General features: G+C 41.9%; 1 pseudogene; it reads left to right on the forward strand.

The window, feature by feature from the left end:
* The first annotated feature begins 355 nt into the window (after positions 1 to 355).
* Positions 356 to 12,514, forward strand: part of LOC128069416 (protein shisa-2 homolog) — a 42,683-nt pseudogene continuing 30,524 nt past the window's right edge.

The raw sequence follows: 12,514 nt of genomic DNA on the forward strand, positions 1-12,514 counted from the left end.
TCAAGACTTGTCCATCCATACAGCACTGATGACAAAACATCTAAGTTAATGGTGAAAAGCTTCTCCACAGTGAGGGACACCCAGAGAGGTTCACAGAGTTACATGAAGAAGAGAAGAGGGAGGAGGGAATTAGAGGTGACCAGGAGGAAAGGAAGGGGAGTCAAAAGGAGAGAGACCAATCTAGCCTGTGATCAGTTCCCTAAGTTTTCTCCACAGCCTGGAACACCCAAAGAGATTCACAGAGTTAAGTAAAGAAGACAAGGCAGAGGGAGGAGAGAAAGGTGACCTGGGGGAGAAAAAGGAGAGTCAAAAGGGGAGAAAGCAACCAAGCCAGCAATCACACTCCTAAGTAAAAATGGGTACTGAATATTGGATTCTTGAAGGTACAGAATTGATAACCAATACCCAAAAGCAAAGATTATAAATCTAGAGTAGAGGTTAGACTCTTGAAAATCCAATATTAAAAGAACAAAATTGCAAAAGGTATATAAAAAATATGAAATTTGCTTTAAAATTAGGGTCTTTTTTTTCTCAAGGTAATAGTAGGTTTTAAAAATGAAAATTATGGGAGTAATAAAGGACTTAAAATTTTTTAAAAAATTGAAAAATGATAATAGTAAAATATATCTAGGAATTTCTCTGGAGCTGTTGAAGGCAGTGTGTTGTCAGTTCAGTTTCCGATAGTTCCTTTTTCCACCTTATACTTCTTCTCAAGGTCTATAGGTCCCTTCCCATGTAGTCAGTGCTAACTACAGGGTTTTAATCTGTTGCACCTGTCACTTCCAGAGCTGTTCCCTCTTCTTTGTTTATTTTGACTTCCTCTGTTAGCAAGTCTGTTCAGTATCTAACTTCCACCCTGACACAAGGGGGTGGAAGTGGTCAATTATTTAGGCTCACTTGTTCATTTGTGCTGCGGGGAGGGAGGAACACTGCAAACAAGTATCACTGGCATGTGTGGGGAGCGCTCGCAATGTCTGGGCTACACTGGGTTTGCCCTTGCTCATGGCATGTGTGCTTTCCCAGTCTGCACTGCTCAGGCTCCATGCTGCTCTGCTGGGGAAGAGGCTAAGGCAGGACCTGGGTTGTGTGCACTTCCCAGATCTACGCCGCTCAGGTTCAGGTTCTCGGGTACTCCACAAAGGCACAGACTCAGTTGGGCCTGCGTTTTGTGCCCTTCCTAGGTCCAAGCAGCTCAGGTGACCACGTGCTTGGCGACCGCTCTCTTCCCACATGGGCTGTACGTCTTATCACCTCCCCGGTCCCAGCTGCTCGGTTTCCTGGGTGCGCAGTGGGAGCGCCGTCTCATGTGTGCCGTGTGTCTCTTCTGGGGTGCTCATCTCAGGCTGCGACCCTCCTGATAGATGTCAACCATCCAGGAATCCAGGAAGACTTGATTAGCAACTGCGAGCCTGCTTATAGTTTGGTAGAGGATGCCCCTTTCCTTCCAGCTCTGGCTGTTGCCCGCCTGCCTCCCTGCCTCTGGCGGGGGATGGGATGGTCCGCAGCCAGCTAACTCTCCTCTGGTATTCGCTCAGTTTTTTGTTCTGTGAGTGGGCTGGCAGTGCCTTAGGTTAGAGCTTTTCGCAGGAAAGTTCTCTCTCTCTCTCCTCTTCTTTTTTTCCTCTCTGGCTATCCCATGGTTTGGGTTGCTATCTCATGTTAGCTCCCTCAGATTGCCCTCAGGACATTCAGGCCTGGTCCTTACCCTAAGCAATGCAGCCTGCACCTCCCTGTTCAGTCCCCGCTTGCTGGTGGTGGACGGGAGAGTCTGGGCTACTTCTCTGCTGGGAGTTGCAGTTAGGCGCCTAATCTGTGGGTTTTATTTATTTTTTCCTCCCAGTTGTAATGCCCTCTGAGATTCCAAAACTTCCCACAGACACGCTGGTGAGAGGGTTTCCTGGTGTTTGGAAACTTCTCCTCTTTTAAGACTCCCTCCCCGGGATGGGTCTGTGCCCCTAATTCTTTTGTGTTTCTTTATATCTTTTATATTTTGTCCTACCTCCTTTTGAAGACAATGGGCTGCCTTTCTGGGTACCTGGTGTCCTCTGCCAGCGTTCAGAAGTTGTTTTGTGGTATTTGCTCAGCGTTTAAACGATCTTTTGATGAATTTGTGGGGGAGAAAGTGGTCTCCTCATCCTATTCCTCCGCCATCTTAGGACCTTCTCCGTATGGAATATTTTCAATGGCTGATAAACTGCAGACATAAGAGAGTGCAAGCAGCAGTCACACAACCATGGAACCAACAAATGAAGAACAGTTGTTGCATGGGCTGAGCTGCTTGGTTATCCATCAATCACTTCTCCCACACACAAAGGTGAATGAATAAGTAGGGTGGCTGGCAGCAGCCTCATCGCCAAGCGTAATGATAATAGCTTGCAACCACTGAGAACTTTCTATATGCTAGGCATTGTGTGAAACACTATGCCTTAGGTCATGTTGCATATTTGTTGTTGTTTCTGTACACGTGGAAGGTTTTTGTATGTAGTGATTGCTTTTGAATTTACTACTGTGTTACTATTTACTTACCCCCCTCCCACACACACACAATACAGGGATGTAGGCATTACTATGGGCTTCCCTGGTGGCTCAGGTGGTAAAGCATCCACCTGCAATGCAGAAGACCCAGGTTCAATCCCTAGGTCAGGAAGATCCCCTAGAGAAGGGAATGGCAACCCACTCCAGCATTCTTGCCTGGGAAATTCCATGGACAGAAGAGCCTGATGGGCTACTATTGATGGGGTCAGAAAGAGTCAGACACAACTGGGTAACTAACATACACAGGCATTACTATGCCAATTGCCAAATGAGAAATCAAGGCTCAGAGTGGTAAGATAGCTTGTAAATAACTGCTGGAACCGGAACTTAAATCCAAGTCTGTTGAACTCCAAATTAATATTTTTTAAATTTCTAACTTAAAAAAATTGAAGTAGAGTTGATTTACAGTGTTAGGTTAGTTTCAGGTGTACAGCATAGTGATTCAGTTACATATACATATAACTAATATATATATATATATATATATATATATATATATATGTGTGTGTGTGTGTGTGTGTGTGTGTGTGTGTATGTGCATATTTGCTATTGTTCAGTTGCTAAGTCTGGAGAAGGCAATGGCACCCCACTCCAGTACTCTTGCCTGGAAAATCCCATGGATGGAGGAGCCTGGTGGGCTATAGTCCATGGAGTTGTGAAGAGTTGGACATGACTGAGCTACTTCACTTTCACTTTTCACTTTCATACATTGGAGAAGGAAATGGCAACCCACTCTAGTGTTCTTGCCTGGAGAATCCCAGGGACAGGGGAGCCTGGTGGGCTGCCATCTATGGGGTTGCACAGAGTCGAACACGACTGAAGTGACTTAGCAGCAGCAGCAGCAGCTGCTAAGTCACGTGTGACTCACTGCAACCCCATGCATGCCAGGGTTCCCTGTCCTTCATTACATAGATGCAAACGTATATTCTTTTTCAGATTCTCTTCCCTTATAAGTATTACAAAATATTGAGTATAGTTTCCTGTGCTGTATAGTAGGTCCCTGTTGTTTTTAGGATATATAGTAGAATGTATCTGTTAGTTCCAGATTCCTAATTTATTCCCCTCCTTTTCCCCTTTGGTAACCATAAGTTTGTTTTCTAAGTCTGTAGATCTATTTCTGTTTTGTAAATAAGTTCTTTCATATCTTTTTTTTTTTTTTTTTTTAGATTCCACATATAAGCAATATCATTTATCTTTTTTCTGGCTGGCTTACTTCACTTAGTGTGATAGTCTCTAGGTCCATCTATATTGCTGCAGATGGCATTATTTTCTTTTTTTAAATGGCTTAGCAATATTCCATTGGCCTTACTGGGTGGTGCTAGTGGTAAAGAACCCTCCTGCCAATGCAGGAGACATAAGAGACTTGGGTTTGATCCCTGGGTTGGGAGGACCCCCTGGAGGAGGGCATGGCAGCCCACTTCAACATTCTTGCCTGGAGAATCCCATGGAAAGAGGAACCTGGTGGGCTACAGTTCATGGGATCGCAAAGAGTCAAACATGACTGAAGTGACTTGGCATGCACACATGCCTACCCCATTGTGTATATATACCATATCTTCTTTATCCATTCTTCTGTTGATGGACATTTTGGTTTCTTCCAAGTCTTGGCTATTGTAAATTGTTAAACTCTAATTTCTATATGCTTTTTGTGATACTATACCTGATTAATATATTAATTTAACAAATATTTCAGAGAAGGCAATGGCACCCCACTCCAGTACTCTTGCCTAGAAAATCCCATGGATGGAGGAGCCTGGTGGGCTGCAGTCCATGGAGTCCCGAAGAGTTGGACACGACTAAGTGACTTCACTTTCACTTTTCACTGTCATGCATTGGAGAAGGAAATGGCAACCCACTCCAGTGTTCTTGCCTGGAGAATCCCAGGGACGGGGGAGGCTGGTGGGCTGCCATCTATGGGGTCGCACAGAGTCAGACACGACTGAAGTGACTTAGCAGCAACAAATATTTGCAAATCAATCCTGTGTACCAAACACTGCTAGGTGCTGAGTACAAACATGGTGGGCTCAAGCTGTGAGAAAAGAAAGAAACAGAAACAATCTCTGTCTCAAAGGGCTTCCCCTTTAGTAGGGGAGAAAGGCACAATAACACAGAATTTGAATACAATAGGTATTTGATAGGCCAGATATCATATTCTATTTTTATAATGTTTTTTGAAATAGGAAATATACAGTAGCATTATATGATCTATTAATATAATTTAATATGAGCTATACTTATGTATTAGAGAAGGAAATGGCAACCCACCCCAGTATTCTTGGCTGGGAAATCCCATAGACAGAAGAACCTGGAGGCCTTACAGTCCGTGGGGTTGCAAAGTGTTGGACATGACTTAGTGACTAAACCACCACCACCATACTTATTATTTTATATTTCTATTTCATCAGTAAATGTGTAGCATATTACAAAATACTGTGGGAGCACAGGGGAGAGGCAGGGAAGTTTTTACAGAGAGACTAACATTTGAGGTGGGCCTTGAATGGTACCTAGCAGTTTGTCAGGTGAAGTAAGGGAACCAAGCCCACAATAGGCAGAAAGAACACACTGTGCAAAGACACAGGGAAGAGTAGACATATTTGGAGAACACCAAGCAGGTTGGTGAGTTCTCCTCTGTGAGAACTGCCCACTTGAATATTGACAGGTGAGTGTATGTGAAATCTGGGGTTTGCTCCAAAATGCTCCAGAAAGATAAAAGTCTGTGGGGTAGGGAGGAGACCAAATAGACAAAACAAGAATGACAGAGAGTGGATAATTTTGAAGTACAATGATAGATATTAGGAGATTAATTGTCCTATTCTTTCTATTTTTGTGTACATCTGAAATTTTCCACAATAGAATTTAAAACAAAGGAAAAATAAGAGATTTGTTATAGTTAGGACAAAGTAAAGGTGAAAGTGAATGTCCAAAGGTGAGGCTGATGAAATAGATGGTATGATCGGGGGGAAAATGTTGGGCAAACTATGAAAAGCCCTTAAATACCAAGATAAGGAGTTGGGTACTTTCTCCTTGGAAGCTAAGGAGTTGGGTGCTTGCTCCTTGGAAGAAAAATTATGCCAGTGTATTGAAAAGCAGAGACATTACTTTGCCAACAAAGGTCCTTCTAGTCAAAGCTATGGTTTTTCCAGTAGTCATGTATGGATGTGAGAGTTGGACTATAAAGAAAACTGAGCACTGAAGAATTGATGCTTTTGAACTGTGGTGTTGGAGAAGACTCTTGAGAGTCCCTTGGACCACAAGGAGATCCAACCAGTCCATCCTAAAGGAGATCAGTCCTGAATGTTCATTGGAAGGACTGATGCTGAAGCTGAAACTCCAATACTTTGGCCACTTGATGTGAAGAACTGACTCATTTGAAAAGACCCTGATTCTGGGAAAGATTGAAGGCAGGAGGAGAAGGGGACGGCAAAGGATGAGATAGTTGAGTGGCATCACCTGACTCGATGGATATGAGTCTGAGTAAGCTCCGGGAGTTGGTGATGGACAGGGAAGCCTGGCGTGCTGCAGTCCATGGGGTCATAAAGAGTTGGATACGACTGAGGGAGTGTATTGAACTGAATTGAAGGAGTTGGGACTTAACCCAATAGATAATAGGGAACCATGATAGGGTCTTAATCATGAGATTGACAAATTCATGTTGTATTTTAAAAAGATCATTGACTCTGTATAGAAAATGGAATATGAGGCATGAGTTGGGGAGAAGCAGGTCCAGGTGAGAGATGATGGGGTCCTGGAGAGATGAGGAAACAGAGGTCTGAGTTATGTTTGGGTTTTATTCTAAGTGCAGTGGGAAGCCACTGGAGGCGGGGTTAAGAAAGGATGTAATGTGATATGATTTGCATGTTGTGTCCATACCTCCACTCCCTACAAAAGAAGAGGGACACAAGGAAACTTTTGGAGGTGATGAAAATGCTTTTTACCTTGATTTTGATAATGGTCTCATGTGTATATGTGTATATCCAACTCATCAAGTTGTATTAATTATGTACAGTTTTATATTTACATCTCAATAGTTATAAAAGAAAATTTACAAAACAGTTACAGAATACACAGTATAACCCATAACCTTACCTCACTGAATAAATTATCCTTAACATTTTAGTATATTTGTATAATATGAGCACACATTCATATATGCCAACTACATATTTACGAACACTGTAATATTATGTAATTTTGTTGATATTATTTATTAAAATTTGGTTCAATTTTCTTTACCTTAGTATTTTTAAGTACTAAATATCCTGAGTAGAAAAATGTGTAAGATCCAGCTCCTCATCTCTACAATTTTGCAACCTAGTGGAAGAGGTAGATATGTATACAATAAAGGGTGTGACAATATGTGAAGTGCTATTTTTGCAGAATAAAGTAAGTGCTTCCCCACTTCCATGGGGAAGTGCTATGAGAACTTAGAAAAAAAGATCCCTTGGGTTGTTACGTGGAAGATGGACTGGGAAGAGTGGGCATGGGTAGAAGTGTGTAGATCAATGAAGAAGACTATTGTCACAGCCCAGATGATGTAGCTTGGACTAGGTTAGTGACTTGAAGTAGGTAAGTGGCTTGGACTAAGTTAGTGGCAGTAGAGTTGGTAAAAGTAAATAGATCTGAGACATATTTAGGAAGTAGAGTGAATGAGAATTGGTAGTTGGCTGGTTGTGGGGATTGAGAGGGTGGGATGAAGGATATCGCCCAGATTTGGGGATGAAGGATAACTCCCAGAAGTATGAAGTGGAGGAAGGTGTCATTTACTAAGATAAGATGCATAGGAAGAAAATGGGGCATCTGTTATATGAAAGAAAATGGCAGTTGGCAAAGGTTCTCAAGAGAGTGGGGTTGTCTTCTGAAACTTTAACTCTATTTGGTAGTACATAGACATTATGGGAAGTTGTAATTACACTGTGAAGTCTGCAGTTCCCAGAACCACTGCTAATAGTTTAGAGTGTATTATTTATTGCTTTATTGTATAAAAGAGTTAATTATCAACCAAGACACAGAAATGTAGCAGTTATCCAACCCAATCCCCTTTTTTCAGTGAGGCCCAGAGAGAAGTGATTTAAACAAAGTTACAAAGCTAGTTAGTAGCAGGTCTAGGTCTAGAAGCAAGTTTCTTTACTGGTAGCTTTACATTTCTTCTGCCACACAGTTCCTTTTTCAACTGTACAATCAGAATTGACTCTGTTGGTGGCCATTTTCTTCCAGTCTCCATGGACCCGTTTTCCTTGCCTAAGCAAACGTGTATATAGAAAGGTATAAGAAATTCCATCTACTTTCTTTATGATCAGGCCACATGTCCTGTGCTTATGAATACACATTGTTGAAAGAGTAACCTGACAAATTTACCATAGCAGAGCCTATTGTTCCTTTGGCTATAAGGCAACGATTCAGATTGCACTTGAACTCCAGTCTTTCCATAGAACAGACCATGGGACTAAGGTCTTCTAGCCTTGTCATTCTGGGGTTTTTGACTAGTCTGTTAAAATGCTTGCTGTTTTTTTCTAGACTGAAGTCATCTTCAAAGTATCTTACACCATCCCAAGATTGCTTAATGATCCAACAATTGATTTTGCAGTCTGTTAGGTGAGGAATTTTTATCATTTCCTTCTACCTTAGATTCAGTTTCTACTTTCAAGGTACCTCACTGCCCAAGTTTGTCCCCCTCATTACTTTTTGCAATGCTTTAGCATTTCTCACCTTGACCATCTGTACTTGTTGAAGGAAGTATTCTTTAGCGATGGTGGTGGGGGGCGGTGATAGTTATTGATTTCATCTTTACTAAAAATTATCTAAGCCCATAAAATCAGTAAGTATGGACCCCTACAGTGCCTGATATTAACTAGTTTTTTTTTAGTGCTTATATTAGCCAGAACCTATGCTAAATTATGCTAGCTGCATATATTATCTCATCACATCCTCACAGCACCTGCTTGCGGAATGTTCTTGGTTAAACTGTCTTCCCCCAAAATCTACATGTTGCAGACCTAACCTACAGTACCTCAGAATGTGTCCTTAGTTGGAAATAGGGCCTTTGTAGAGGGAATCAAGTTAAAATGAGGTTGTGAAGGTGGGCTGCAATTTAATATGATCCCTGTCCTTATGAAAAGAGGACATTTGGAGACAAAGACAGACAGACATAAAGGGAAGTTGATGTGAAGAGACACAGGAATAAGATGGCCATCACCAAGCCAGGCAGAGAGGTCTGGACTAGATGCTTCCCTCAGAGGCCTCATAAGGAACAACCCTGCTAACAAGTCTTAAGACTTCTGGCTGGCTGAACTGTGAGACAAATACCTTTCTGTTGTTTAAGTCACTCAGTTTTTGGCACTGTGGTAACACAGTACCCTAGCACACTCAAACAGGGATTACTAGTTTTATCCCTACTTTACAGATGAATAAACTGAGGTACAGAAATGTAAGTGACATGTGCAAGGTCACAGAGTAAGGGCAGAGCTGGGATTTGAACCCAGTTCAGTCTGACCTCAGAGCCTGCTTGCTACTGGCCCGTTACCTTCCTGTCTTGGATCTCAGGCTACACTCCAAAAGGCTGGCTTCTTATTGTGTTGATTCTAAAGAGTTAAATCACCACCACGATCAGTTCAGTTCAGTCACTCAGTTGTGTCCAACTCTTTGTGACCCTGTGAACCGCAGCATGCCAGGCCTCCCTGTCCATCACCAACTCCTGGAGTTTACCCAAACTCATGTTCATTGAGTTGGTGATGCCATCTAACCATCTCATCCACTGTCATCCCCTTCTCTTCCTGCCTTCAATCTTTCCCAACATCAGGGTCTTTTCAAATGAGTCAGTTCTTGTATCAGGTGGCCAAAATAATGGAGCTTCAGCTTCAGCATCAGTCCTTACAATGAACATTCAGGACTGATTTCCTTTAGGATGGACTGGTTGGATCTCTTTGCAGTCCAAGGGACTCTCAAGAGTCTTCTCCAACACCACAGTTCAAAAGCATCAATTCTTCAGTGCTCAGCTTTCTTTATAGTCCAACTCTCACATCCATACATGACTACTGGAAAAACAATAGGCTTGACTAGATGGACCTTTGCTGACAAAGTAATGTCTCTGCTTCCTTAATATGCTGTCTAGGTTGGTCATAACTTTCCTTCCAAGGAGTAAGCATCTTTTAATTTCATGGCTGCAATCACCATCTGCAGTGATTTTGGAGCCCCAAAATATAAAGTCAGCCACTGTTTCCACTGTTTCCCCATCTATTTGCCATAAGTGATGGGACTGGATGCCATGATCTTAGTTTTCTGAATGTTGAGCTTTAAACAAACTTTTTCACTCTCCTCTTTCACGTTCATCAAAAGGCTCTTTAATTCTTCTCCTAAGGGTGGTGTTATCTGCATATCTGAGGTTATTCATATTTCTCCCAGCAATCTTGATTCCAGCTTGTGCTTCATCCATCCCAGCATTTCTCATGATGTACTCTGCATATAAGTTAAAATAGCAGGGTGACAATATACAGCCTTGATGTACTCCTTTTCCTATTTGGAACCAGTCTGTTGTTCCATGTCCAGTTCTAACTGTTGCTTTCTGACCTGTATATAGGTTTCTCAAGAGGCAGGTCAGGTGGTCTGGTATTCCCATCTCTTTCAGAATTTTCCACAGTTTATTGTGATCCACACAGTCAAATTTTAGGGCCAGAGAGTCATTACAGTGGTTACTGAAAGCCATATTAAAATTCTTTTTTTTGTTTTTAAGAACTTTTTTTTTGAGAGACAGGGAAAAGGAGTCACTGGAAGATAAATGTAATTATTACTGAAAATTGTTCCTGGCACACCCAAGAGTGGTATTTCTTCGCCTAAAGCTGTCAAGTCAATATTGCCCGACGAACCGACTTCTTCAGTCATTGTCACTGTGCAGCACGGAGCCCTGGGACTCAGTTTAGTCATTCACTCAGGCTGCTTCCTGAGAGACTGGTTAAGCTAGCCCAATCTGATTTCCTCCTTTTTATTCATGACAGAAGGTGGTGGAAAAGCAGAACAAGCACTAAATCACTTCCGTTCCTCATGCTTAAAGACCAGTTTTAAGTTACTTTCTGTGCAACAGTTGAGCCTAAATTTACCTTGATGTGGGTACAAAAGTTTCTCTGTCGAAATATACTGGGTTTATTAGAGACTCTCCCAGGGTAGGACAACAGTTTGGATTATGTAGCAAAGCATTTCAAAACAAGTACTACGTGCTAATGGTTTATATAAATGTGATGATTAGATAAAAGGGGCTTTTGGAGTTAATGCTTGAAGACACTAATTAAATTCACATCAACAAGTCAACATATTGGTCTCATATGGATTGGAGCACTTTGGAAATGCTTCTTTTGTTTGGATACCATTAATTAAATTCACACACTTTCCTGAGATTGGAACAGTTACCTTAAAACACAGAAGGCAAACGTTAAGGCTTTGAACAGCACTTCTGAGTACATTTCTGTGCAGCCGAGTAAATTAGAACAGTTTTTCTTTTCAAGGAGCTAATTGCCTAGAATTTTCAAAATTTCACGGCAGATAGTGAACAGTTGATTCATTCTCAACAAATTCAGTCCAAATGATGCATGCTTTTACTTAACCACTACAGGCTTAACTGCAGTTTTAAATTATTCTCAGTACAGAGGCAATAAAGCATTTCAGTAAATAAGTCTCAGAGGAGGAGTTAGGAGGGAAATGCACCAGTATTCCCAGTAGCCACTGTTCAGGTCACTGTTTGAAACCACAAAGCACATGTCAAAGAATTATGACCTACCATGGGCAGTATTTTTCAGTTAGGAGTTTATAAATATCTTGAGGGTCTGAAGAAATGATTCCAAACAGAAAATAAGTAAACCCTACAGGGATATTTCATTTGAAAACTAAGTATCTGTGGCCTTGTCTTGTCAACAGAATCGGTTTTCTCTCTGTTGTTGTGTTGTTTCCACTTACGACTGCTCCAGAATGGAAATCTAGGGAGAAAAGCTGTGTGTGTAGAGTCGTCAGCATGGCTGTGGCTTAATGACAGAAGCCACTTGCCAAAATGAAGGAATTCGTTTTTTGACAGTTTCTCTTGCCCTTGGCTCCCCAAATCCTGAGTTGCAAATGGCCATATGGATTTGCTCATTTCACTCAGCTTGAAAAAGTAATCCCAGCTTTAGAACACTATGATGGAGTATTAAATTCACTTTAGTAGATATCGATCAATCTAGTGATGATTGTGTACAAAGCCCTGCATTGGTGCTGGTGAGGTGGTGGGGATGGAGGCAGAGAGGTGGAGGTGACAAGGATAAAGGATAAATGAAAGATGGCCTCTGCCCTGTTGAATAATCACTAACATTTGTTGAATGCATCCAATGTACCAGGCACTGTTCTACGTTCTTAAAAACCCATTACTTGGGACTTCCCTGGATGTCCAGTGGCTAAGACTCTGTGTTCCCAATGCAGGGGGCTTGGGTTCCATCCCTTGTCAGGGAGCTAGATCCCACATGCCACAACTGAATGTTCACATGCTGCAAAGAAGATCAAAGATTCCTGTATGCTGCAACTAAGACCTGGTGGAGCCTAAATAGATAAGTAAATATTTTAAAAGACCCATTACTTAATTCAGTGACTCTAAGTGAAAGTCACTCAGTTGTGTCTGACTCTGTGACCCCTTGGAATATAGCCTGCCAGGCTACTCTGTCCGTGGAATTCTCCAGGCAAGAATACTGGAGTGGGTAGCTGTTTCATTCTCCAGGGGATATTCCCAACCCAGGGATTGAACCCAGGTGTCCTGCATTGCAGGTGAATTCTTTACCATCTGAGCCATCAGGGAAGCCCTCAGTGACTCTATAGAAGTACTATTTGTATCCCTATTGTACAGAGGAGGAAGCTGAGAGAAACTAACTGCTGCTCTTTCTCATACTCTTTTGTGGATTTATCTTCCTGACCTAACTCTGGAGTACCCCAGGGCTTGGTCTTTGGATCTCTTCTTGGTCTAGATTTGATC

This window comes from Budorcas taxicolor, chromosome X (genome assembly GCF_023091745.1).
Source record: "Budorcas taxicolor isolate Tak-1 chromosome X, Takin1.1, whole genome shotgun sequence".
In the NCBI taxonomy this organism is placed as follows: domain Eukaryota; kingdom Metazoa; phylum Chordata; class Mammalia; order Artiodactyla; family Bovidae; genus Budorcas; species Budorcas taxicolor.